Consider the following 25643-nt stretch of genomic DNA (forward strand, 5'->3'; position numbering starts at 1 on the left):
CCAGTTAAAAAAAAATAAATGCTTTCTGTAGAGGCAAAACTCCTCAGCATCTAGGAAAGATTAACAAACCTTCTTTCCTGACTCAAGGAACCGAAGATCATGATTTTGGGACGAGTGGTCTGCCTCCAGGGAAAGGTCATTAAAGGTATTTCATTTCCAGCGGCAATAAGGAGCAGAAAAAAAAAATGCATCTGCTGTTTAAGATGCTTCAAGGATTAAAGTCTAAACATGATTGTCACTCATAGGAGAACAACAAGAATGATAGATAACAAGGCCTCATTCCTGACATACAGGCTCACATGTCTAAGACTGAGCCCACACCAGAAGTCCCTTCACTCAACATGAACTTAGTGTTGTTTAACAAGAAACAGCAGTCTAACACTTTTAGAGATGAAAGACTACAGAGAGAGACTTTGGGTTGTTACTTGCACAAGGCCTGTAAGCTGAGGATGGAGCAGAAAAAGTGAGAGGAACCTCTGGAATCACAGGGCTTACTCTCACACATGGCTCTCACACATGGTTCAAGTAGCCCTCCACTAAAGAAGTTGGGGATGAGGGTACCAAGATCAAAAACCCAAACACCGCTCAACCAATTATTGTCATCCTAAGAGAAAAAGATTTCTATTCATTTCCAGCTATAAATGTTCTTCACATCAAATTCAGCTGTGTGTGTGTGTGTGTGTGTGTGTATTTATCAGCCTCAGCTTCCTGAGCTGCTGGAATGACAGGTGTGCATCACAGAGGCTTTATAATAACTATGATTTAGTATGTTGAAAAACAGGGTGGTAAAGTTAAAAACATATGTAAATGTGATGAGGAATTTCAGTAAAAACATGGAAATTATCACAAAGAGTAAAATCAATACTCCTGAAAATTAAAAATAAGCAAAACATAAAATATCAAACTGCTATCTAAGATGAAGAATTACTTTGACAGGCATCACATATCTGAGGAAGAAATTTGTGAACGTAAATGAAGGCTGATTAAAAAAAAAAACTCTCCAAAATGAAACAGAGAATTTAAAAAAATACTGAGCAAATCACATAAAAGCTGAGACAACATTAAATTGCCTACATGTGTTGATTTGACAAAGAATATGGAAGAAAAAAATGCTGGAGACTAGATGATACATTTCCAAATTTAACTAAAGCCCAAAATGCTCACAGAATTCTATACAAGAGTTTTTGAACACACAAAATTTTTAAAAAAATAAAAAAATACCTAGACAATCATAGTTAAATTTTTATATAAACAAAAATAAACAGTCAATTTTGAAAGCTATCACAGAAAAAAGGAAATACTGCATACATAGGAACAAAGGTAAGAATCACAACAGATTTCTCACCAAATACTATGCAAGCCAGAAGATGATAGGGTGACATCTGTTAAGTACAAAAAAGATAAAATGAATCCTTCAAATAGAACTCAAATCCAGCAAAAAGTCTTCTGAGAAAAAAAGTGAAAAGCAATGCTTTAAGAAAACAAATGCTAATCAAATTTACTACTGGAGTAGCTCATAATGAGAAATCTTAAGGTAGATCCTTAGGCTGAAGACGTTTGATAACATGGCAATTTGAGTTTATAGAAAGAAATAAAAACCAACATGAATAGATAACAAATATAAAAGAACAACTTTTTTCTTTTGTAATATATTTAAGAAAAACAATTGGTTGTCTAAAATAATGAAAATAGCAAAGCACTGTAAGATTTATTACCAATGTAGAAGGAACATGTAACCAAAAATAACACAAATTATAAAGAGAGGGAATAAAAGCATAGTTTGTACGTAATTGCCACTATAAATGAGGTGGTGGTGTGATATTATCTCAAGGTACATTGTGACAAGTTAAATATTCATATTATACATACTAAAAACTAAAAAGTGCCCAATAAAACAATTTTAAAATACACAATTACTAATCCAAAAGAAGAGATGGGCTAGAATAATAAAAGGACTTATTTATGTTTTTTCATTTAATTATTTTAGCTAATGAAAGTATTACTGCCTCACACCATTTCTATAACATAATGTCTTTTCTATATCAGTAAATTCTTGTGGATTTAGTAGTTCATAACTTCGTAACTACAGTAGATAATATATTTTATTGTCAAATAAGTGTATAAATAAACTTGTACAGGAATAAAAAATACTTGAGTTAAAAAGGCAGAAGAAAATTATGTGATGATGAAAAATATTTCTCTTTGTCATTTATACATATTTATGTTTCAGAGGAAAAACCATTTAAATCTAATCACATTGATAATTATATTAAACATAAATGATCAAAACATTCAATTAAAAGGCCAAATTTGTAAGATTCAAATAATATAATAAAAAATTAAAGAGCAGATATTACAATGGATACCACAGATAAAAGTGATCATAAGAAACTATTACAAATAACTATAGTCTAATAAATTGGATAACTGAAAGGAAATAGATAAATTCCAAGAAACATGCACACTGACAAGACTGAATAAAAAAAATATAATAAAAATCCTGGCCAGGAGTAGAGGTGCACATCTATAATCACAGTGTACTTGGGAGGCTGAGGTAGGAGGATCACAAGTTCAAAGCCAGGCTCAGCAAATTATCAAGCCCTAAACAACTCAGTGAAATCCTGCCTTAAATTAAAAACTAAAAAGGGCTTGTTTTGTGACGTAATATGTTTAAGTGCCTGTCAGTTCAAACTCTGGTGAGAGAGACAGAGAGAGAGAGAGAGAGAGAGAGAGAGAGACAGAGAGAGAGACAGAGAGAGAGAGACAGAGAGAGAGAGAGAGAGAAGAGAGAAATAGAAATTCTAAACAGACCAATTACACATAAATAGCCATCAAACCTCTCCCCCCAAAATAAAAGCTGAATGTAGAAGCTTAAATGGCTGAATTATAGTAAATACCCAAATAACTAATGCAATTCTTAAATTTCCAAATAATAAAGGTAGAGGTAGGTAATCCTTCCAAAGCCATTTAATGATGTGGCATCATCCTAATACCAACACTGGCAAAAAGCAACACAAGAAAAGAAAACTACAGGCTAATATCTCTAATGCACATATATACCAAAAAACTGCAATAAAATAATACCAACCTGAATTTAGCAACACATTATAGAAAAGCATACATCATCAACAAGTGGGATTTGTCCCTAGAACTGAAGGTTAGTTTAACTTATGGGAAACAAACAGTGTGATCTGTCATGTTAACAGAACAAAAGATAAAAATCACATAATCATGTAAATAATAGCAGGAAAAGTACTTGGTCAAGTTTAGCATTTTTCAAGATAAAAAATTTCAGTAAGGCAGATACTAGAGGAATATTCTCAACAGAAAAAAAAGGCCATTTGTGAAAAGTCTACAGATGATATAATCAATGAGGAAAAACTGACAGCTTTCCCTCTAAGTTCTGAAAAAAGGCAAAGATGTTCATTCTTGTCATTTCTGTTCAAGATAGTACTAGAAGAACTAGCAAGAACAGTCTATCAAACAAAACAAAACAAAACAAAAAACACCCAAATTAGACTTATTTGTGTATGATATTACTTTGCATGAAAAAAAAATGTCAAAATTTCACCAAATGCTAAAATTTCACCAAATACAGTCATATATAATAACAATATAAAAAATAATATTTGGAAAATCCAAATAGATTTGGAAATGAAACAACACATTTCTAAACTATCTATAACTCAAAGAGAAAAAAAGACACAAGGGAAATTATAAAATTGTATAAAGATGAAGAAATAAGATATGAAAATTTATGGGACAATAATAAAACAATGCTTAGGAAAAAACTAAGAATGTTAAAAATGAGAATTTCAATAATCTAAATTTCTATATAAAGTTATTAGAAAAAGAACAAATCAAATCATTATCAGGAGAGTAAAAGAAATAATAAATACAAGAAAAAAATTACTAAAATTTAAAACAGAAAATAATAAATAAAATCAATGAAAATTAAATCTAATTCTTTTAAAAAAAATTTTTAAAAATTGATAATCACTTAACTGTGTTGCTAAATAAAGAAATAGAAGGGATGCAAACTACCAGTGCCAAGAATCTCGGTGGAAAATTAGTAAAGATCAATTAGACTTATAAAATAAAACAGAATACACAGAAAACAATAAATATTTTTGACTTAAAAATAAATGCAATAAGCAGTTTAAAAAGAAAACTCATTTTAAGTTGTAACTCAATTCTTACATGACAGGTGTCACTTCTATCTGTTATAAAAATCAAGTTCATACTTCATCTTTCCACAAAGAAAACCTCAGAAGCAGCTGTCCCAGTCTATTAAAGATGTAAGAAGTAAGACAAATAATTTTTTTATTTTTATATAGTATATATCTGATTAGTTTGTACTAATACATTCTCATGTTACAAATGCAATTTAGTGGAAGAATCTTCCTTTTGATATTTGAATCCTCTGAACACAAACAGAACTAAACATTAAAAAATAAGCAAACAAATAAAACCCTCACTTGGATAACAGAAAAAAAAAAGTTAAACAATAATTATTTCTTCTTGTTTTAAAGGTGGACCTAATATGGTTTTCTTTTTAAAAGCCTCCCAAGACAAAAAGCAGCTTAAAACCTAACTACAAGGAATATTTTTTAAATGATTTACTAAACTACCAGTCTCCAGCACCATTTTCTGTTTTCTTTTTTTTATTATTAGTTGTTCAAAACATTACAATGCTCTTCACATATCATATTTTATACATTTGATTCAAGTGGATTATGAACTCCCATTTTTACCCCGTATACAGATTGCAGAATCACATCGGTTACACATCCATGTTTTTACATGTTGCCATACTAGTGTCTGTTGTATTCTGTTTGCAGGCTCTTCTTTGTCTATTTCTTCTCTTGCTGTTTTCACTGTTCTGCTGCACCATTTTCATTATGGTCATCATCACCATCAAATTTTGTTTTCTTGCCCTGAAACTGTACTTTTCCCTTAGACCCAGGCTGGGCAGCTTTATTACCTTTTCCTTTTCCTTCAAATCTGAGACCTTTTGACTTCCATCTGTCTAGGGATTCTTGTTGGTCTCCTGTGATGTTTTTTTTCAAAGTTACTTTTTTCCACACCTCCTAGTACTTCCTAAGTCACTTTTTTGTTCCTTAAGTGTAGGTTACCATTGTCTGCACCTTTGGTTTTATCCAGCGCTTCCTTGACTTTTTCTTTAAAGAGAATAATTTCCTCTTTTGCTCCTCTGATAAAGTCTATCCATTGTATTTCACCATGATTTGAACAAAGAAGTGCCGATCTTTTCTATGAGTCTGATCATCTAAGTCACCTGAAAATTTTAGCAAACGTGATCTTTTCTTCTGGAAATTTCATTTCAACATCTTCTGCTAACTTTTGTTTTTCTTCTTGCTCTTGTTTAGCTTTTAACTTAACTTTCCACTTTTCCTTCCTCCTTCCTTCCTTCCTTCCTTTCTTCCTTTCTTCCTTCCTTCCTTCTTACTTTCTTTCTTTTCTCTTTCTCTTCCTCCTCCTCCTCCTCCTCCTTCTCTCCTCCTCCTCCTCCTCCCCCTCCTCCTCCTCCTCATTCTCCTTCTTCTTTCTCCTTCTTTTCAAAGTAATCTTCCTTAAAAAGTATTAGCAGATCTGTGTCTTTGTACTTTTGGCCAGGGGTCTCTGCAATCTCCTTAGCAGAGTCAATACTATCAAACACAGCAAATACTGATCCTTTAAATGCTTTGTGCTATGTTCTTCTCATCTGAATATTCAGTGCTTAATCTTTATCTTCTAGCCATTCTTTTATGTCTTCAAGGGAAGCATGAGCTGAGAAGACTTTAATATAAACAGATCTGTTTTTTACATCATTTTAATACTCCTAGGTCACATCTGGGAGGGGTTTGCTTAGAGATCTTCAAATTTTAGTTTTGTCTTCATTGATTTTCAGAGGTTCTGCTTTAGATTTGCTCAACGCTTTCACTATTATATTAAAGTCTGTTGTTAGATGGTTTAACATATTGAATTTTATCATTATTTCCAAAGGTACCCATCCTTCATCCAATTTGATCTGTTCCTTTAAAAAATTGTCTCTTGGCAAATTGAAGTCTTCAAAATAATATTCCATTTGATGATAGATTTTGCCCTCCAGAGCAGCCATTTTTTTCATTATCACCACTTTCAGCCCTTGTGGCTATCTAACAGCAATAGAATGTCTGCACTTCACAGTGTCGCTGGCTGGCCTAAGACAAATTCTTGATAAATCTTCTGGGATACAGAAAAGTAGGGAACACTTCAGCACAAATTTTATGAAGCCATAATTATCCAAATACCAAAAGCAAACAAAAAGGTCATAAGAATAGAAAAACTATATATATCAATATCCAATGTCCCTTTTGAAAATATGCACAAAACGACTTAACAAAACAGTAGCAAATCAACCCAGCAATAGGTAAAAAAGGATTTTGCATCCTAACCAAGTGGGCTTTATCAAAGGAATGCAAAGCTGGTTGACCTTTCACAATCAAACTGTATAACATAGCATATCATTAGATGAAAAAAGAAAGAAGAACTACTTAAGATATTTTCTTTTGAAAGGAATCAACATTCATTCATTCATGACAAAAAACTCTCCAAACGACTTGAACATCTTCACACTGTCAATGTTAAATTTGGAAAAATCTTCCTTCTAAAATCATACTTGATGGTCAAAGACTAAATACTTCCCCCAAACCCTAGAAAAATGCAGAGAAACCTGCTTTTCCTGCTTATGTTCAAATGTGCTCTGAACGACTTAATTTGTGCATTAAAAGAAGTGAAGGATATACAATGTATAGAGATTAAAAAGGAAGAAATAAAACGAGCTCAATTCATAGAAAACATGATTATCTCCACATAAAATCATCAGGTATATTAAAAATAGCTATTAGAGCTAAAAAGTGGAGTTTTAAAGGTAAGAGGATATAGTGCAGCATACAAAAAATCAATTATACTTCTATAAACTAACAATTTAAAAGTGAATTGAGGGGCTGGGGATGTGGCTCAAGTGGTAGCGCGCTCGCCTGGCATGCGTGCGACCAGGGTTCGATCCTCAGCACCACATACAAACAAAGATGTTGTGTCCACCGAAAACTAAAAAAAAATAAATATTAAAAAAATATATATATATATAAAAAATTAAAAAAAAGTGAATTGAAATATACAATTTACAGTAGAATTAAGAACAGAAACTACTCAGGTATAAATTCATCAAAATGTGTGCAAACATTTCACTGTGAAAACTACAAAGCTTTAATGAGAGCAATTAAAGAAAACCTAATTAAATAGAGAGATACACTGTGTTCAAGGATATTCTAAAAGTCTCAATTCTCCCCAAATTGATTAACAAAATCACAATTATACGAAACAAAACCACAACAGCCAGTGTTACAGATTGATAAACTTCTGCTAAAATTTATATGGAAAAATAAAAGATTTTTTTAATGAAAGAAATGAAAATAAAGAGAAAAAAGAAAGAAAGCAAAAAATAAAATTGGACATTCTCATTTACCTGATTTTGAGACTATGTATAGCACTCCACTGACCAAGGCAGTGTGTTATTGGAGAAAGAATAGTTGCATCAATCAGTGAAACAGATTACAATCTAATATTAAATGTACTCACAAAATTTTAAATTATTGGAAAAAATATTAAGAAAATTTAATAGAGAAAGGATAGTCTTTTTAATAAATAATGCTAGAAAATTGGAATATTCCAAATTCCAGAAAATGACACAATTCTATCTAACATCATGGAAAAAATTCTGCATAAAATAAATCTATTTAATAAACCCACTCCCCACCTCATATTGCTCATATTGCTGAGAAGGAAAGATGAGAAATGTTGAGCTCCAACCAGCAACATGATGAGCAACACAAAAAGAAGAAGGACTCTAGAGCCTGTGACTACTATCTTTGTGCTCAATACATACCTCAAGAAAAACATAAAGACACTTGGAAACAGACAATCAATATATATTATCATAGATAATTTTTTAATAACTGCAATTAAAAAGAATTCTTAATTTTCCATAAAGGAACCCTCCCCATCCCCACCAATTTGAATGGTTCATGGACATATGTATATAAACATATGTGTGTCACTTTTCTCATTTCTAGCAGTTGTGAAGGTAGTTATTTTCAGACTTTGTCTTTTGAGGGCTGTGGTTTTTGATTGGTATATTTTGATTTTGTTTTGTATTGTTTTTCACTTGCCCATATCTCTTGATTCTCTTTCTATCTTTTCTTTTGCTAACAGCCAAATTCTACTGTATTCTCTTTTACACTTCCTTTGATTTTTTACTTCTGCTTTTCTCCTCCTTTCTCAAAATCTTCACATCCACAATCTCTTCTGCATTCTCCTTCTTCACTGTTTGAAATAGCAAACCTTTTTGCAGACTTTCTGTTTTTACAGATGGCAATTCTTTACCATTTCTGTCTATTAAAGCAATTAATATTGTAGATGGCATCATAGGAACTATTTAGCTTAACACTATATATTGTCTGCATTAGTTGTTGTTATTTGTCTCCCCATAAAAAATGAGGTAATAGAAACTTTTAGCAACATGGTAAGTTTCTAGGTAGAAGTTCTGTCAACTCAATTCATACTGATATATAGATAGACATACAAACAATATGAAAAAACAAGGGAACAGACCATCCTAAAGGAGCCAAAATACCTCAATAACAGGATCCACTAATATGACAGTGGAGAAAATGATCTGTCAGATAAAAGACAATGTAATGGGTTGAATCATTACATTGAGAGAAAATTACAAATGAGAGAAAATACAGAAAGTGAAAGATAATTTCAGTAAAGAAAGGGAGATTCCAAAAAAGAACCAAATGGAGCTCCTCAAAATGAAGAAATCAGTAAATCAAATTAAAAATGTAATAGAAAGTGCATCAAGAATACTAGATCACTTGGATGATAGAGTTTCATGCAGTGAAGACAAAATATATACACTTGAAAATAAAGTTGTTCATGGAGAAAAGTTGTTAAGAGGTCATAAACATAATTTTCAACAAATATAGGATAAAATGAAAAGGCCATATTTAAGATTCATCAGATAGGGGAAGTCTCTGAAATACAAACTAAAGAAATGCACAATATTTTCAATGAAACAGTATCTGAAATTTTCCAAACCTTAAGAATAAAATGGAAAGTCAAATACAGGAATCATATAGGACTCTAAATATATAAAATTACAACAGATGCATGCCAATGGAATTTATTATAAAAGTGCCCAACATACAAAATAAGGATAGAATTTTAAAGACTGCTCAAGCAAAACTACAGGTCACATTTAGAGGTAAAGAAATCCAGATTTCAGCTGATTTTTTTCAACCCAGACTCTAAATGCTAGTAGGTCTTGGAATCATATACACCAAGTTCTGAAAGAAATAAAAACCACTATATGCTGCAAAATTAAGCTTCAGATTGAAAGATGAAATAAAAGCCTTCCACAGTGAACAAAAGTTAAAAGAATTAATAACTAGAAAGCCTGCACTACAAAACATAAAATATTTCAGGAAGAAATAAAAAATAAAATTGAAAACCATCAGAGGGAGAAACTACATTAGAAAAATAGTCAATAAAATGAGAAACTGAATATAAATTAAAAACCAGAAATAAATAAAAATAACAGAGATTAAAAATGATTTCTGTAAAATAACATTCAATGTCAATGGCCTAAACTCATCTACTAAAATGCATAGACTGGAAGATTGGATTAAAACACAAGACCCAACAATATGCTGTCTCCAAAAGACTCAACTCATAGACAAAGACATTTCCGGTAAAAAGACTGAAAAAACATATCATTAGCAAGGATCTTGTAAAGAAGCAGAGGTCCCTGTGCTCATATCAGATAAAGAGGACTTCAAGCCTAATTTAATCAAAAGGGGAAAAGAAGGACATTTCATACTACTTAAGGAAATTGTACATCAACAAGAAATAACAATCTTAAATATTTATGCACTAAACAATGGAACATCTATGTACATCAAATAAATCCTTCTCAATGTCAAGAAATAAATAGATCACCACACAATAATACTGGATGACTTTAACATGCCTTTCTTATCAGTGGCTAGGTCTTGCAAACAAAAACAAAATAAAAATCTATAGAATTAGGAAATGCATTTAATAATTTATACTTAATAGACATAGAATATTTCATTCATCAATATCCATCAATTACTGAATACACTTTCTTCCCACCCACACATGGATCCTTCTAAAATTGACCATATCCCAGACCACAAAGCAACTCTTAACAAATAAAAAAATAAAGATAATACCTTACATTTTATCAGATAATAATAGACTGAAGTTAGAAATCCATGATAAAATAAAAAAAACAGAAGCTACTCTATACCTGAAGACTAAGATGCTATTGAATGTTGAATGGATAGCAGAAGATACCAGGAATGGAATAAAAAATACTTAAAGGTAAATGAGAATAGTGATACAATGTATCAAAATCTCTGGGCCACTCTGCAGGCACTTCTCACATGAATTACAGCATTCAGCTCATTCATTAAAAGAACAGAAAGTAACTAAATGAATACTCTAACATGACATATAAAGGCCCTAGAAAAAGAAGTAGAACAGTAGAAGACAAGAAATAATTAAAACCAGGATCAAAATCAATAAAATTGAAACAAACAAATAAAAAAACAATTGAAAAAGCAATGAAGCAAAAGTCAGTTCTTTGAAAAAATAAATAAAATAGATAACCTTTAGCCAACCTAACCAAAAGAAAAAAGAAAAAAACCTCAGATTACTAAAATTCATGATAAAAAAGGAAATATTACCATAGACAATACTGAAATATGGAAGATAATCAGAAAGTATGTTGAAAATTTATAATCCAATAAATTAGAAAATCTTGAAGACATCAACAAATTTCTAGAGACATATGACTTACTCTAAATAAATCAGGAGGACATATAAAATTGAAACAGATCAATTTTAAGCAAGAACTTGAAATCACCCTCAAAAACCCATCAAAAAAGAAAAGCCCAGGAACAGAGAGTTTCTCAGTAGAGTTTAACCAGACACTAAAAGAAGAACTAACATGACTCCTCCTCAAATTATTCCATGGAATAGAAAAGGAGAGAACCCTTCCAAACTGATTCTGTGAAGATAGTAACACCCTGATACCAAAACCAGGCAAAGACATTGTATATATTTTGATAGAGTTAGAATTAAGTATTTCATTTTGGATTCATGCTAACAGAAATGGTGTTTTTCTTTTAAATTCAAATCCCATGTGTTCATTACAAATCACACACAGAAACATATTTTAAAGGTAGTGTGCCATAATCAAGTGGATTTTATCTTAGAGACGCAAGATTAGTTCAACATATGGAAATCAATAAACATAATTCATCACATTGGGCTGGGCTTGTGGCTCAGTGGTAGAGCACTTGCCTAGCATATGTGAAGCACTGGGTTTAATTCCCAGAACCATATATAAATATGTAAAATAAAGGTCCTTTGACAACTAAAAATATATTTTAAAAAGTTTCATCATAAAAACAGACTTAAAGACAAGAATCACATGATTACCTCAAAAGATGCCAAATAAACATTTGACAAAATACAGCATCCATTCATGCTCAAAACACTAGAAAAACTAGGAATATAAGGAAAATGTGTCAGTATTGTAAAAGCTATATATGTTAAACCCAAGGTCAATTTCATACTAATTGGAGAAAAATTGAAAGCATTTCCTCTAAGAACTGGAACAAGACAGGGATGCCCAATTTTACCACATCCATTCAACATAGCCCTTGAAACTATAGCCAAAGCAGTTAAACAGAAGAAAGAAATTATAGAGATATTAATAGGAAAAGAAGAACTCAAACTATCCTTATTTGTTGATAACATGATTCTATATTTAGAAGACCAGAGAAACTCTACCAGAAAAATTCTAGAACTCATAAATGATTTCAGCAGAGTAGCAGAATATAAAATTCACATCCATTTATCAATTGCATTCCTATAAAAAAGTGATGGATCAACTGAAAGGGAAGTTAGGAAAACAATCCTATTCACCATAGCTTCTAAAAAGAAAATAAAATCTTTGGGAATTGAGGTAACAAAAGAGGTAAAAGATCTCTACAATGAAAAGTACAGAACACTAAAGAAAGAAATTGAAGAAGACCTTAGAAGATAGGAAGATATTTTATGTTCTTGGATAGGCAGAATTAATATTGTCAAAATGGCCATACTACCAATAGTGCTCTACAGATTTAATGTAAATCCTATTAAAATTTCAATTATATTCTTCACAGAAATAGAAAAGGCAGTCATGAAAATCATTTGGGAAAAATAAGAGGCCCAGAATAGCCAACAAAATCCTTAGTAAGAGAATTGAAGCAGGAGAACCTAAATTATGCTACAGAGCTATAGTAACAAAAACAGCATGATATCTCACCAAAATAGACATGAACACTAATGGAACAGGATAGAAGACACAAAGACAAACCCACATAAATACCATTATCTCATGCTAGACAAAGGTGCCCAAATCATACATTGGAGAAAAGATAGCCTCTTCAAAAAAATTATTGCTGGGAAAACTAGAAAGCCATATGTAGCAGAATGAAATTTCACCAATATTTCTCACCCTGCATAAAACTCATGTCAAAGTAGATCAAAGATTTAGGTATTTTATCAGAAATTCTGCACCTACTCAAAGAAAAAAGTAGGTCCAACACTCCAACATGATGGCTTAGAAATTGACTTCCTCAACAAGATCCCTAAAGCATTATAAGTAAAGAAAAAATCAATAAATATGATGATATCAAACTAAAAATCTTTTTTAACAAAAATGAATCAAGTGTGTGAAGAGAGAACTTACAAAATGGGAGAAATCTTTGCCACCTGCACCTCAGATAAGGCATTATTTTCAAAATATACAAATAACTCAAAAAGGTTAACACCAACAAAACAACCCAGTCAATAAATGGACAAAGGAACTAAACAGATACTTCTTAAATGAAGAAATATGAACAGTCAAGAAACACATGAAAAAATGTTCAGCATTTCTAGTAATTTGAAAAATTCAAATTAAAACTACACTGAGATGTCCCCTCACTCCAGTCGGCATGCCAATTATCAAGAATATAAGTAGCAATAAATGTTGGCAAGGATGTGGGGAAAAGAGTACACTCATATATTGTTGGTGGGACTGAAAATTGGTGCAACTACTGTTGAAAGCTGTATGGAAATTCATCAAATCTAGCACTAGAAATGAAAACAATAATTGACCTGTTAAAACACTCCTGAGTATATATCTAAAGGAGTTAAAATCAGCATACTACAGTGATACAGCCATATTAAAGGGTATACGAGCATAATTCACAATAGCTAAGCTATGGAACCAGGTGCCCTTCAACAGATGAATGGATAAAGAAAATGTTGTATGTATACAGAATGGAACATTACTAAGCCATAAAGAAGAATGACTTTATGACATTTTCTGGTAAATGGATGGATCTGGAGACTATCATGCTAAGTAAAATCAGCCAATACCCTAAAACCAAATGTTGAATATTTTCACTGATATATGATGCTAACTCACAATAGAGGGTGGTGGAGGTAGAATTTCCATGGATTAAACAAAGGGGAATGAAAGGAATGGAGGGGAGATAGGAATAAATTTGACATAAATTTCATACACCAGAGTGAATATCACCACTGTGTACATCCAGAAGACTGAGATCCTAATTAGAATAAGGTATAACTCATGCTTGTATGCCAAAATAAACTCTAATGCCATGTATAATTAAAAAGGACAAATAAAAAGTAAAACTATGAAAATTCTACAGGAAAACATGGGAAGTATATTTTTGAGAATGGAGTAAGCAAAGACAACTAGGTTGTGCATAAAATATGCAAACTTTAAATAAAACATGTAAAATTTGTCTTTGTTAACATAAAATATTTGGGGTGTGTGTGTGTGTGTATGTGCGTATGTTTGTGTGTATGTGTTTTCAATTTGAAAGACACTTGGAACCTCCTCAAACTACTGAGTGATTTTAGCAAGCTTAATCTACAATAGCCAATTGTTTTCCTATAAATCAGTAATGAACACATGGGATTTGAATTTAAAAGAAAAACACCATTTCTGTTAGCATGAATCCAAAATGAAATACTTAATTCTAACTCTATCAAAATATATACAATGTCTGTATGAGAAACTATGAAACTGTGATGAAAGAAATCTAAGAAATAAGTGGAGAGTCCACGTTGATATATAGGTCAACTCAATATTCTCATGATCTTCCCAACTCAACCTATAAAACAAAAATGCAATCTTAATCAATGCCTGCATTGAGTTATTTTGTGGCTATTCACAAAATATATCAAAAATTCAAAAATCAATGGATGTGTAACTGATGTGATTCTGCAATCTGTATATGGGGTAAAAAATGGGAGTTCATAACCCACTTGAATCAAAGTGTGAAATATGATATATCAAGAACTATGTAATGTTTTGAACAACCAACAATAAAAAATTAACAAAAATTCAAAGTGAAAACTTCTAGAGTAGCTAAAACAATAAGAAAGACATACAAAATCAGTGGACTGATACTATTTGACTTCAAGACTGATAAAGGCATGAGACAGTAGCTACAAAGCTTACTACATATACCAAGAGAGTATATGTAGTGAAGAGAGAACTTACAAAATGGGAGAAATCTTTGCCACCTGCACCGCAGATAAGGCATTAATAGATATCCCAATGTAATAGAAGAAAAAGTACAGAAATAGATTCCCATAAAGGTAGAGAGCTAATCTATGACAAAGGAGAAAATGGTGTAAAGATTGTCTTTTCAACAAATGAAAATGAATCTAGACATAGACCTTTTACCATTCACATTAACTCAAAGTTGATCAAATATGTATATATAAATCCCCAAACTATAAAACTCATAGATAATAATAGGAGAAAATGTAGATGGATTTTTGTACATTGATGACATTTTATATGCAACAATAAAGGCATGATAAATGAAAGCAATAATTAATGAGATGAAATTCATTCAAATTAAAAACTTCTGCTTTCCAAACAATACTTTGAAGAGAATAAGACTGGAAGAAAATATTTGCAAATGACTTAACTTAAAAAGGACTGCTATACAAAATACACAAGATTCTTGTAAATTCACCAATAAATAAATGAGCAGCTTTGTTAAAAATGGGGAAGAAACATGAACAGGCACACAACCAAAGAAGAGATAGAGATGGCAGATAAGTGAAAGAAAAGATGTTGAACATCATATGCCAGTTAGAACAGCGATGAAATACAATTACATAACTATTAGGATGATCCAATTATATAACACTGATAAAACCAAATGCTGGTAAGAATATAAAATAGCAAGAATTTTCATTTACTGCTGGTGGGAATTTAAAATTGTATAGGAGAGCCATGTCAGAGAATAGTTTGGTAGTTTATTTAAAAACTATACATGTTTTTATTGTATTATCTAGCAATTATGTTGCCTAAATGATCTGAAAGCTTATGTCTATGTGAAAATGAAAACCTGAACACAAATATTTCCAGCTTTATTCATATTTACCTACCTGGAAAGGCTATTTATTGTAGTCATTTAGGTAATATCCTAGAAAAGGCAAAACTATGGAGACAATCTAAAGGCAAGTGGAATTGGAGAAAGGGTTGAATAAGCAAAGCATAGAGGACTTTTAGTACACTGAAGATATTCTGTGTGAAACTATAAATTTTATATATATATATATATATATATATATATATGATACATATATATAATACATATTATACATATATAATTATATATAATTATATATGTATATATATGTGTATACATATATAATTATATGTATATACATATATAATCCGGCTGTAAACCATGGACCTTGATGACAATGATGTGTCAATCTAGTTTCATTAATTGTAAAGCACATCCCACTCTGTGTGGGCTTGGGTTAGGCTATGTCCATGTGGAGGAAGGTATATGTAGGAACTATATACCTTCTTTTCCCTTTTGCTAAGAACTTAAAACTGCTCAAAAATCATCTATTATTTTAAGAAAATGGTCAAAACATCTAAAGACACATTTTACTTTAGAGATGAAGGACAAATAAGCACCTGAAAAGATGTCCAACATTATTATTAAATCAAAATTAAAACAACAATTAGCTGTTTCTAAACATCTATCAGAAGAGCTTACATTAAAAGAAAAAAGAGAGAGAAAGGGAAAACAAAAACAAAGACTCTAGAAACTGGTAGTGAAGATGTAGAGCAAAAGGAAATAGAATATATTGCTGGTGAGAAGAGAAACTGGCATAGCCAGAATTTTTGAAGTTTATTATAAAGTTAAACATGCAGCTGCCATTAGAAATAGCAATCCCAATCCTATATACTTACTCAGGAGAAATAAAACACATATGTTCAAAATTAGACCTGTATATAAATAGTGGCAACTACTGTATTTGTAATTTCTCAACCTAGAAATGACTCAGATATCCAAATACCAGGGAAGACATGGACAAAGTGTTCTACATCCATACAATTTAATATTATGAAGGCATTTAAAGGAATAAAACTCCTAATACGTGCAACAGTATGGGTGAAATTCAAGAGCACGTGTAAAGAAAAAGAAACCAGACGCACAAAGTGCTCTATACTACATGATCTGTTGACATTCAGGAAAAGGTTAAACTAGGAACAAGAATCAGATCAGTGGATTCAGAGACTGAGAGTGATAGAAGGAGAGTATGTACAAAAGGGCATAAAGGTTGGGTGTTACAGCTTGGAAAGGTAGGCCAGGAAGATTGCAGGATTGAGGCCAGCCTCAGAAAATAAGCAAGCCCTTAAGCAACTTAGCAAGATCCTTTCTCAAAACAAATAAAAAAGTGAATGAATAAACAAAGAAACAAATAGAGTTGGGAATGTGGCTCAGTGGTTTTTGTACTAGGATTTGAGTTCAAATCCTAGTACAAAAAAAAAAAGCATGTGATAGGGACAGGTATGAAAGAATCTTTTGATGGTAATGAAAATGGTTAAGTTTTTCATACATTTGTAAAACACATCAAACTGTAGTCAGAAAGGGTACATTTTCCCATGTAAGTTATTCTTAAATTAACCTCACTTTAAATATGAAATAAAGTGCATGAAAACTCATGCCTTATTCTTCTCTGTAAGGTTCTAAAAATGAGAGTGGATAAAATGTCAAGTCAATTCAGCAAACAGCTGGCACATTCCAGCTAGATTAATAATGTTTGATTGATTGATTTTTCCTTTCATTAATTTTGATTGATGTCCCTCCAATATTTAAGTAATTAATTTGATCCAATTTTGTGCTTTTAATTCAACAGAAAAAGCACTTTTACAGAGGCTATCTAACACTGAATATTTAGAATAATCACTATCTCCCCCACTTAACCCAACAGGAAGCCACACCAAAAATTTTATTATTTAACAATACAGCTCAATACGTCCCTTCATTAATTAAATAAGCTTAAAAACTGTCATAACTTTACTATCTTAATTAGTTCTCAATGAATATGTGAGAACCACTTAAAGTTCCTCCTGTAGTTTTTGATAGCTATTATTCCTTGATCTGAAAAGACTAGAAGGAAGCACAAGAGTTGTAGACTGAACATTCATGTTGGCAAATATTTGAGAAATAATCCTTCCTTATTCAGTAAATACCTCAACTTGAAAACAACTGAGTGGAATTTAAAAAATATTCTTTATATTTATTTTTCTATTTTAATTTAGCACTAGTCCTAAGAATCTTCATACAAAAAAAAGTCATAGTCAGACACTTTTCAATTTTATTTCTCTTTAAACCATCCATTCTCCTGACACATTTTGAAATAATAAACTTTGCCAAAGATTTCAGGCCTGATAAAATAAGTGTTGAATTAGAATAGCATTTCCACACATGGAAATTGGGAGTTTCTGAAAGGGCAACTAGGAAATGACTTATTACATATTTATTGTCACCAAAAGTACATATGTGTTCAATTATAACCAACTATTCATTTTCTCATAGTTGGGTAGTCTTAAACTCTTTTTTTATACTTCAACTGAAATACTCCCTAAACCCCAGAATATCTAAAGAATATAAATGTTATAACCTGCCTAAAATATCATCCTTTGATGCATTAAACATCATTTCCTTTTCTCAGAATTCAGATCCATATTTTTACCATGACAAACAACATCATTATAGTTGACATTTTCTCTATTGCACAAAGTTTGTATCATAAATTAAGATAGAAATGTTCTGATGATATGATGAGGAAACAACTAGCTAACATGATAAGTTATTTGTAATGGTTTGAAAAAACAAATTTAATAAGGAAGATATTATTTAGGTAGTAACCATATTAAAAAAGCAATCTTTTTTTCTGTTGGAAGAATTAAATTTCCAAATTAACATTCTCAAATCCTTCAGATAAATGTCTCTAGAGTCTTATAAAATAGTATATTTTAATCATTTATACTAATTTTTCTGAAATGAAGTAAATGCATTTTAAAATGTAGATTTAAAAATAGTGAGCATTATTCCAATTAAAAATGACCTATCTCCATAAATGATATCCCAATCATAACCTTTATATCTATTTTGGTTATACAAATTTTCTTTTTCATTTTGACTCCGTTTCAAATTGTTGTATTTACTGAATAAGGAAGAAATTTTTTTTTAACTCTTTGGAAATGTGGGTACTTAGTTTCAATCCTTGTGTTTTCTTCTAGTCTTTTTGAACCAATGAATAATACAGGAAGAACTGTAAGTTCCTCCTCATATTTTTGACCAGTTGCTGCAGTTCAAAGAAATGGTATCCACAGTTCAGACTGATAATCAGGGTAAATTTTTTTTAACATACCATAAACCGATTATTTATTGTGGAAGGTACCTTTCTTTTTTTGCTTCTTCAATTAAAGCAAGATTCTGCTGTTTATCTGTTTCTTAGAATATAAGGGTAAAATCACAAATATTCATCTACACATGTAATAAAGAAATATGTTTAGAATTATTCTTGATTTTTAAAATAGTCCTCTTCAAAGGAAATAGAAGATCAAAAAAATAAGATGATTTATATTTAAATCGTTGAATGTAGGAGAACTTATTAAATCAGTAAGTATAATGATGAACATATAAACAAATTAAAATGTTGTTCTCTATCTGAACAAATAAAAATATATTGAAAATCTTGGTGTAGTGTATGCTTATCAATGCAAAAAATTTTAAGCAAAAAATTAATCTGTATTTTGCTGAAATTTTCTATAAAAGCAATGGATATTGTCAATTATATTTAACTGTTTTGCTTTATATTTTTATTAACCTTGATACTAACTTGTCTTGAAAAACAGAAGTATGCACCAAGATTTCAATTTCATTATAAAAATAAATTGAAAATACTACTTTTCTAAGGTGTGAAGAGAAAGAGGAGAGAGAGAAAGAGAATATGAAAGAGAGAACTCTCATTAATTAGGTGAGATAAATTATCAATGATGAGAAGTTTGAGATTTCTGTTTCTGCCTGTAATCTGCAGGGAAAGTCATAAGAAAATTATGGGGGGGAAATGGATATTATATCTTTGGAAGGAAACTTTGATACAAATTGGTCATTTTCTATTTGTCTTTATTACTTTCAGTATAAAGTGGTCATTGGAATTCTAACCAGCATCTTAGAAATTCAGTTTCTAATTTTCCTCTCTCTTAGAAGATTTTTAAAGTAAAACATAATATATCAGAAGTAAGTTTTGTTATTTTTTTCTATGCTGCTTCTTATAACAAGATATAATAATCTTTAAGGTCTATGTGCCCCCTACACACAATTTCACCTAGAAAATCTAAGACATTTAAAAGAAATATAAAAGTTAATTAGGGCTAGAGATATAGCTCAGTTTGTAGAGTGTTTGCTTCACATGCACAAGGCCCTGGGTTCAATCCCCAGCACCACACACACAAACACACACAAACACACACACACACAAAGGTATTCTTTAAAATGAATGTTGATATTGAATTTTCTTAAGATACAAATTCTTTATTATGATACTCAGTGTGAGTACAGCAATTATTTTCTTATGGCATAGAAATATTTTTCTGTTCATGTTGTTAAAGCTAAGGATTAGAGTTATTTTATTAGCATAGTTAAAACTCTAATTAAATTAAAATGAACATCTACAGGAAAAGCAAAATATTAATCAAGTTATTTTAGATAAGGAAATTTGTGCTAAAATACTAACCTTAATGATTTTCTTTTTACTATCAGTTTTAGTTATTAAAAATATTCATTCAATCTATTCAGTATTCCCAAGTTCTTGTTTAACTTTATAGAAGGGACAATGTGTGATTAAGCACTAATACCCTGGATTTTAAGAATTGAAGCAAGATGATATATATTACTGAGAATATTACACAATAATACCATATCAGCACAATAATATTTAAAATGTAAAAACAAAGTTCTAATTTTTGAATGCCCTAATGGTGAAGTAAAATGGATTTAATTCCTGAATACCAAATAGATTAAACACTGACTTGTATCTTAAGAAAATTCACAAAAAATGAATTTAGTGCATTACCTACTCAACAGCTCTCATGTCAGAGACGTTTATATAAAAATCAAACATTGAATATCATTATTTAAAACACCTTAAGATTAGATAGGTATAGCAGAAGAGGAATCACAGGAATCTTCCATTCTTTTCATAACAGAATAATACCCCTCCACATTATGGGTTTTGTATTCTTTTTTAATAGGCAGAGTTAACTCTAAATAGAATCAAAATTGGCAGGAATTTGCCATCTCAAGACCACACCCTGAAGTTCTCTTGCCAGCTGAGACTGGCTACTGCTCAGACTCACAAATCTCAAGGTCCCTTTGTTAGGTAACGTAATTATCTTCTAAGATGGAATTCATTCCCCCATAATAAAAAAATATTATCCTGATTTAGGATATTTTATTCTGAGGTAGTCAGTCAGCTGAAACCAACTCTCTTCAGAACCAGAAGATTTTTGTTGATGTTAAGAAGATAATGAAAATAAAATCTAGCATTAGAAAGGCAGAAACCAATAGAGAGTAATTAGACATTGTTTTTGTCGGGTTTTTTTTTTGTTTGTTTGTTTCATAACTGTGACCAAAAGACATGACAAGAAAAATACAGAGGAGAAAAGGTTTATTTTGTCCCAGGATTTCAGAGGTCTTGGTCTACAGAATGCCAACTCCATAGCTCTGAGGCAAGGTGAGGTAGAACATTGTGGTGGAAAGGTGTGGAGGAGGAAACAGCTCAGCACATGGCAACAAGGAAACAGAGAGAAACTCAACTCACCAGGGACAAAATATAAACCCCAAAGTCACACATCTAGGGACCTACCTTCCCCAGTCACATCCTACCTGCCTACAGTTATATGCTCTGAGTAGGTTAAGGCTCCTCTAACCAAATAATTTCACCTCTGAACTTTCTTGCATTGTTTCACACATGAACTCTTGATGGACACCTCACATTATAAACCATAACAATCATCATCATGCAAGGAATGGATATGCAAAAGGGCATAGATTAAATACAAGAAATAAAAATTTGACTTTATTTTTCTAAGGACGAAAACTGCTAAAATGTTAAGGTTAAGGTTTACATGGCTTGCAAATCAAATTAATAAAAACGGTGCTAGAAAAGGTAATCAGTTTTCTTGTTCTGTTACAATTAGAAAAGCAAACTTAGACTTCAGTATATATCAGTAAAAAGGTGTCTGGGAAAGAAATCCTTAGAATGTTGGTAAGTGGGGCAACCTTAAACCCTGTACCTTATGGGAAGCACCGAATACATATTCATCTGAAAAGTGTCATGGTTTGGATAGGAAGTATCCACAAAAGTACCTGTGTTAATGCAGGAATAGTTAGAGGCAAATGATTAGATTGTAAGATCTGTAACCTAATCAGTTAATCCTAGTTTGAATGCACTAAGTAGTAATAACTATAGGGAGATGCTGGAGGAGGAGATTAACTGGGGACAAGCCCTGGAAGGGTTCATCTTCCCTGCAGTGCCTGCCCCCCAACCCTCTGCTGTCATGTGCAGAGTAGTGCTCCTGTGTCATGCTGTTCCACCATAATGTTCTGCCTCATTTTGGGCCTAGAGCAATGGAGCCAACCATGGATTAAATCTTTGAAACTGTGAACCAAAATACACCTTTTCCTCCTCTAAGTTGTTCTTGTCAGGTCTTTTGGTCACAGTGACAAAAGCTGACTAACACAGTAAGTAAAATATAATGAACTTAATACCCATTGGTCCAGGAAACACAGAACTTACATTCCTACAGTATCTTAGAGGTTAATATTACCACACCAACAAACATGAGCTAAGTTCATGTGACTCTGTAATGACAGGTGACAGCAAATTAATTGAACTATTTTCCAATTAGTGTAAAACTTTGCTTCATGTATTTTATCAGTTTTACAGTTACATTTCAAAGGAGCTTAATCTAGTACGAGTTACTCTATCATAACCCCAAACAAACTGAAGTCCTTATATTAACATTAAAACTACATTCCTGAAGTACTCATGATTTAGGACTTTGGAACAGAAACTGAGGATTATTCACTATATATAATATTAAAAATTTGGGCAAAAAATGTTCCTTTCCTTGAATTCACATCTTTGAAATTCTTCTCATCAAGAGACATAGTCTATGCTGGCCTTGTGATTTAATCTAAGTATTGATGCTAAGAAGTGATGCTATTCCAGGTGTAAGACTAAACTCAAGAGGCCTTGCATTAGTCTGCACTTTTGAAAATCTGTCATCACCATGTGAATAGACACGAGTTACACTCTTGGATAACAAGAGTGACTGCCATCACCTCTGACAGCCAAACAGCCAGTGAGGCCAACCTAACATGGGCTGCTGCCAGTCAGGTTGCCAGCTGATCAAAGAGACATGAACAAGCCCATAAACCATTATGTGAGCCTGGACCAGATTAGAAAAGCTCCTCAACTGGCTCTTAGACTTAAGAGCAGTAAATATTGATTTTAATGCTATATTTTGGAGTAGATTGTTATATTATGGACTAGATTATTACTAAAGTGATTACCAAAGAAGGGAAACAATGACTCCCAGAGACCACAATACCTTGTGAAGATTTAACATAAGACCTTCACAAATGGTGTCACAGATTAGCAGAGTTAATTTATTATGGGGTTATTCAATACTTGGAAATTGGAGCTTTAAAATAGCTGGAATATGGAAATCTCATGGAACAAATTGAGTATTTAGCTGAAGCCCTGGAAAATTTATGTCTTAGGGGTAACTCTATCAATAAAAGCTAATCTGAGTTTAATTTTAAAACTCAATTATCATCATTTTAAAAGGGAATAAATTGCATCTAATGATCTACCAGAAGTTTAACTGATATGAGAAAATCATCAATGCATGCTCAAGTAGTAGGTAAAAGTTTGATAAAGAATAGGATGTCTATATGGATTTAAGTGCCTCCTCACAAATTGTATATTATTCAAAAAGGGGAAAAAAAACAAAATTACCTTCGATGAGCCTAGCAGATATTACAATGATGATTATATGGCAGACTGTATTTTCTAAGGTGGCTACAGCAATATCACTCAATCTACGTGGTCTTTTTACAGTGAACACTTGACATTTATTGTTAGGGATTAGATCTGAAATGTGCCCCAAAGTCTCATGTGTTCTGTGGTGGGATGTTGGGAAGATATTAAATCATGAAGGGTTCCCATCTCATTAGTAGATTAATCCTTTAATGGCCTAATGGACCACTGGGAGGTAGGATCTAGTTGGAGTAAGTAGGTCACTTAATATTACCCTGGAAGGGTGTGTCTTATCTCTGGCTTATTCCACTCCCTCTCTCTGCTTTCTGGTTACCATGAGCTGAGCAGCTTTTTTTTCTCCCACACCATTCCAACATGATGTTTTGTCTCACCTCAGGTAAGAGTGGGCTGACCATGAATGGAAACTTCTGAAACCATGGATCAAAATAAAACTTTCCTCCTTTAAGTTTTTCTTGTCAGGCATTTTAGTCACATCAATTACAAGCTGACCAGCACCCTTAGACAAACCTTTGTATCTGCTTCAATAAATTTATAATATTGGAAGTGATATAATGTGATTTTTGAAGTTAGGTTATAAAACCTTCCTGAACCTCTACTTACTCTTTTGGGATGCTTGCTCTTGAACCTAACCACTATATTGAAGAAATCCAAGCAGTCTATAGAGAGGCCAAGGTAGAGCGAATTGAATTCGCTGTCCATAAACCCAAGTTAAGCTCTTAGAATACAGCTCCAAATGGCTAGGAAAATAAATTGTTTTGAAAGTCTGTCTCCAATACCTCAGCAAAGCTATCTTAACTAATGTTGCTTGGAGCAAAGCTGAGTCATTCTCAATGAACTATTTCCAAATTGCTGATCTGTGAAAAAAAGAAATTTTTGTAGTTGCTTTAATCTACAATCATGCAGCAATAATACTTGGAAAACTTTCTGGTACAGGAAAAAGGATACTTGGATACAAGCAACTATTGAAATTTGCATCTGGCTTCTTAATTCCTATGATAAAGTGTGAGAGATGAGAGATAAATTTAAGTATATAACAGAACAACAACAATAGAAACACATTAAATATAGGGAATCCAGGACTTGTGTACACAAATAAAGCTGTTTCTTATGTCCATCCTTTTCAAATGGCAGTCTTATATTAAGTGTGTCAGGCTAAAGATCCTCTGAGATTCTTGTGGGTGTGTCCCCACAGCAGCCTCAAAGTGATCTTAAGGTAAAGCAAGATATATCTCTAGGAAAATTGTTGCTGTTGTTTTTGTCTAATGAAGTATATTGATCAACAGATACATAAGAAACCCACAATGTTTTTTTTTTTTATTTATAGTAAATGATACTGAGAAAAAGAGAGTCAGTATGAAAAAATTTTGGAGGCCTTTGGGCCCAAAGTCTGTTCAGTTGAAAACAGAGAACATTTATTACAGAAAAGGAAAGTTGACTCAGAAGGCAGATCTATGGTGTAGAGAAAGCCAGTAGCCTTGGAGAACAGAACTAGGGGTAGAACTGAGTCTTAAGAAGGCAGAAGCATGTGCATGATAGACTGGAATATTTTGGAAACAGTGACTGCAGAAAGTCACCAGCTTCCTTCTTTTAAGTGAAGAGGCAGGGTGGGGGAATTAGGGCAGATATCTATACTGGACAGTATAGATAGCATCATCCCAGTGCACTTTGGTATGTGAAGGTCATTTAGTTCAGAGTTACCCATATTGAAAGGAATAGATCTCAAGTTGCTGATTAAAGTGGGAGGGGAAGAAGGAGAGGGAGTAAGGGAGAGAGGGAGAGAGAAGCAAATAATTGGATAGTTGGTGAAGTATCAGATATAAGAAAAACCTTACTATCCTCACATTTTTTGTTTGTTTGTAAAATTGAAGTTGTATTTAAAAAGAAATACAGACTACCTTTGATTCCACTGCTGCCATCCTGAGGTCGCCTGGAGGTCTTCTTTCTGGGCTGCCACAAAAGCCATTGCAGGGCCCAGAGGTCTTTTCTCTGGGCATTGCCTCAGTTACCTCCATTGCAAATTCTGACACTGCCTCCATAGCCCCTGTCAT

At 32.1% G+C, this 25643-nt stretch overlaps 1 pseudogene; it reads right to left on the minus strand.

Moving 5' to 3' along the window:
• Window positions 1-421: 421 nt before the first annotated feature.
• LOC124102705 (lupus La protein homolog) lies at window positions 422-25643 on the minus strand (annotated as a pseudogene).

The sequence above is a fragment of the Marmota monax genome, unplaced genomic scaffold (assembly GCF_021218885.2).
Source record: "Marmota monax isolate L192 unplaced genomic scaffold, Marmota_monax_Labrador192_F-V1.1 WCK01_AAM20220418_F8-fsc00002, whole genome shotgun sequence".
Lineage (NCBI taxonomy): Eukaryota > Metazoa > Chordata > Mammalia > Rodentia > Sciuridae > Marmota > Marmota monax.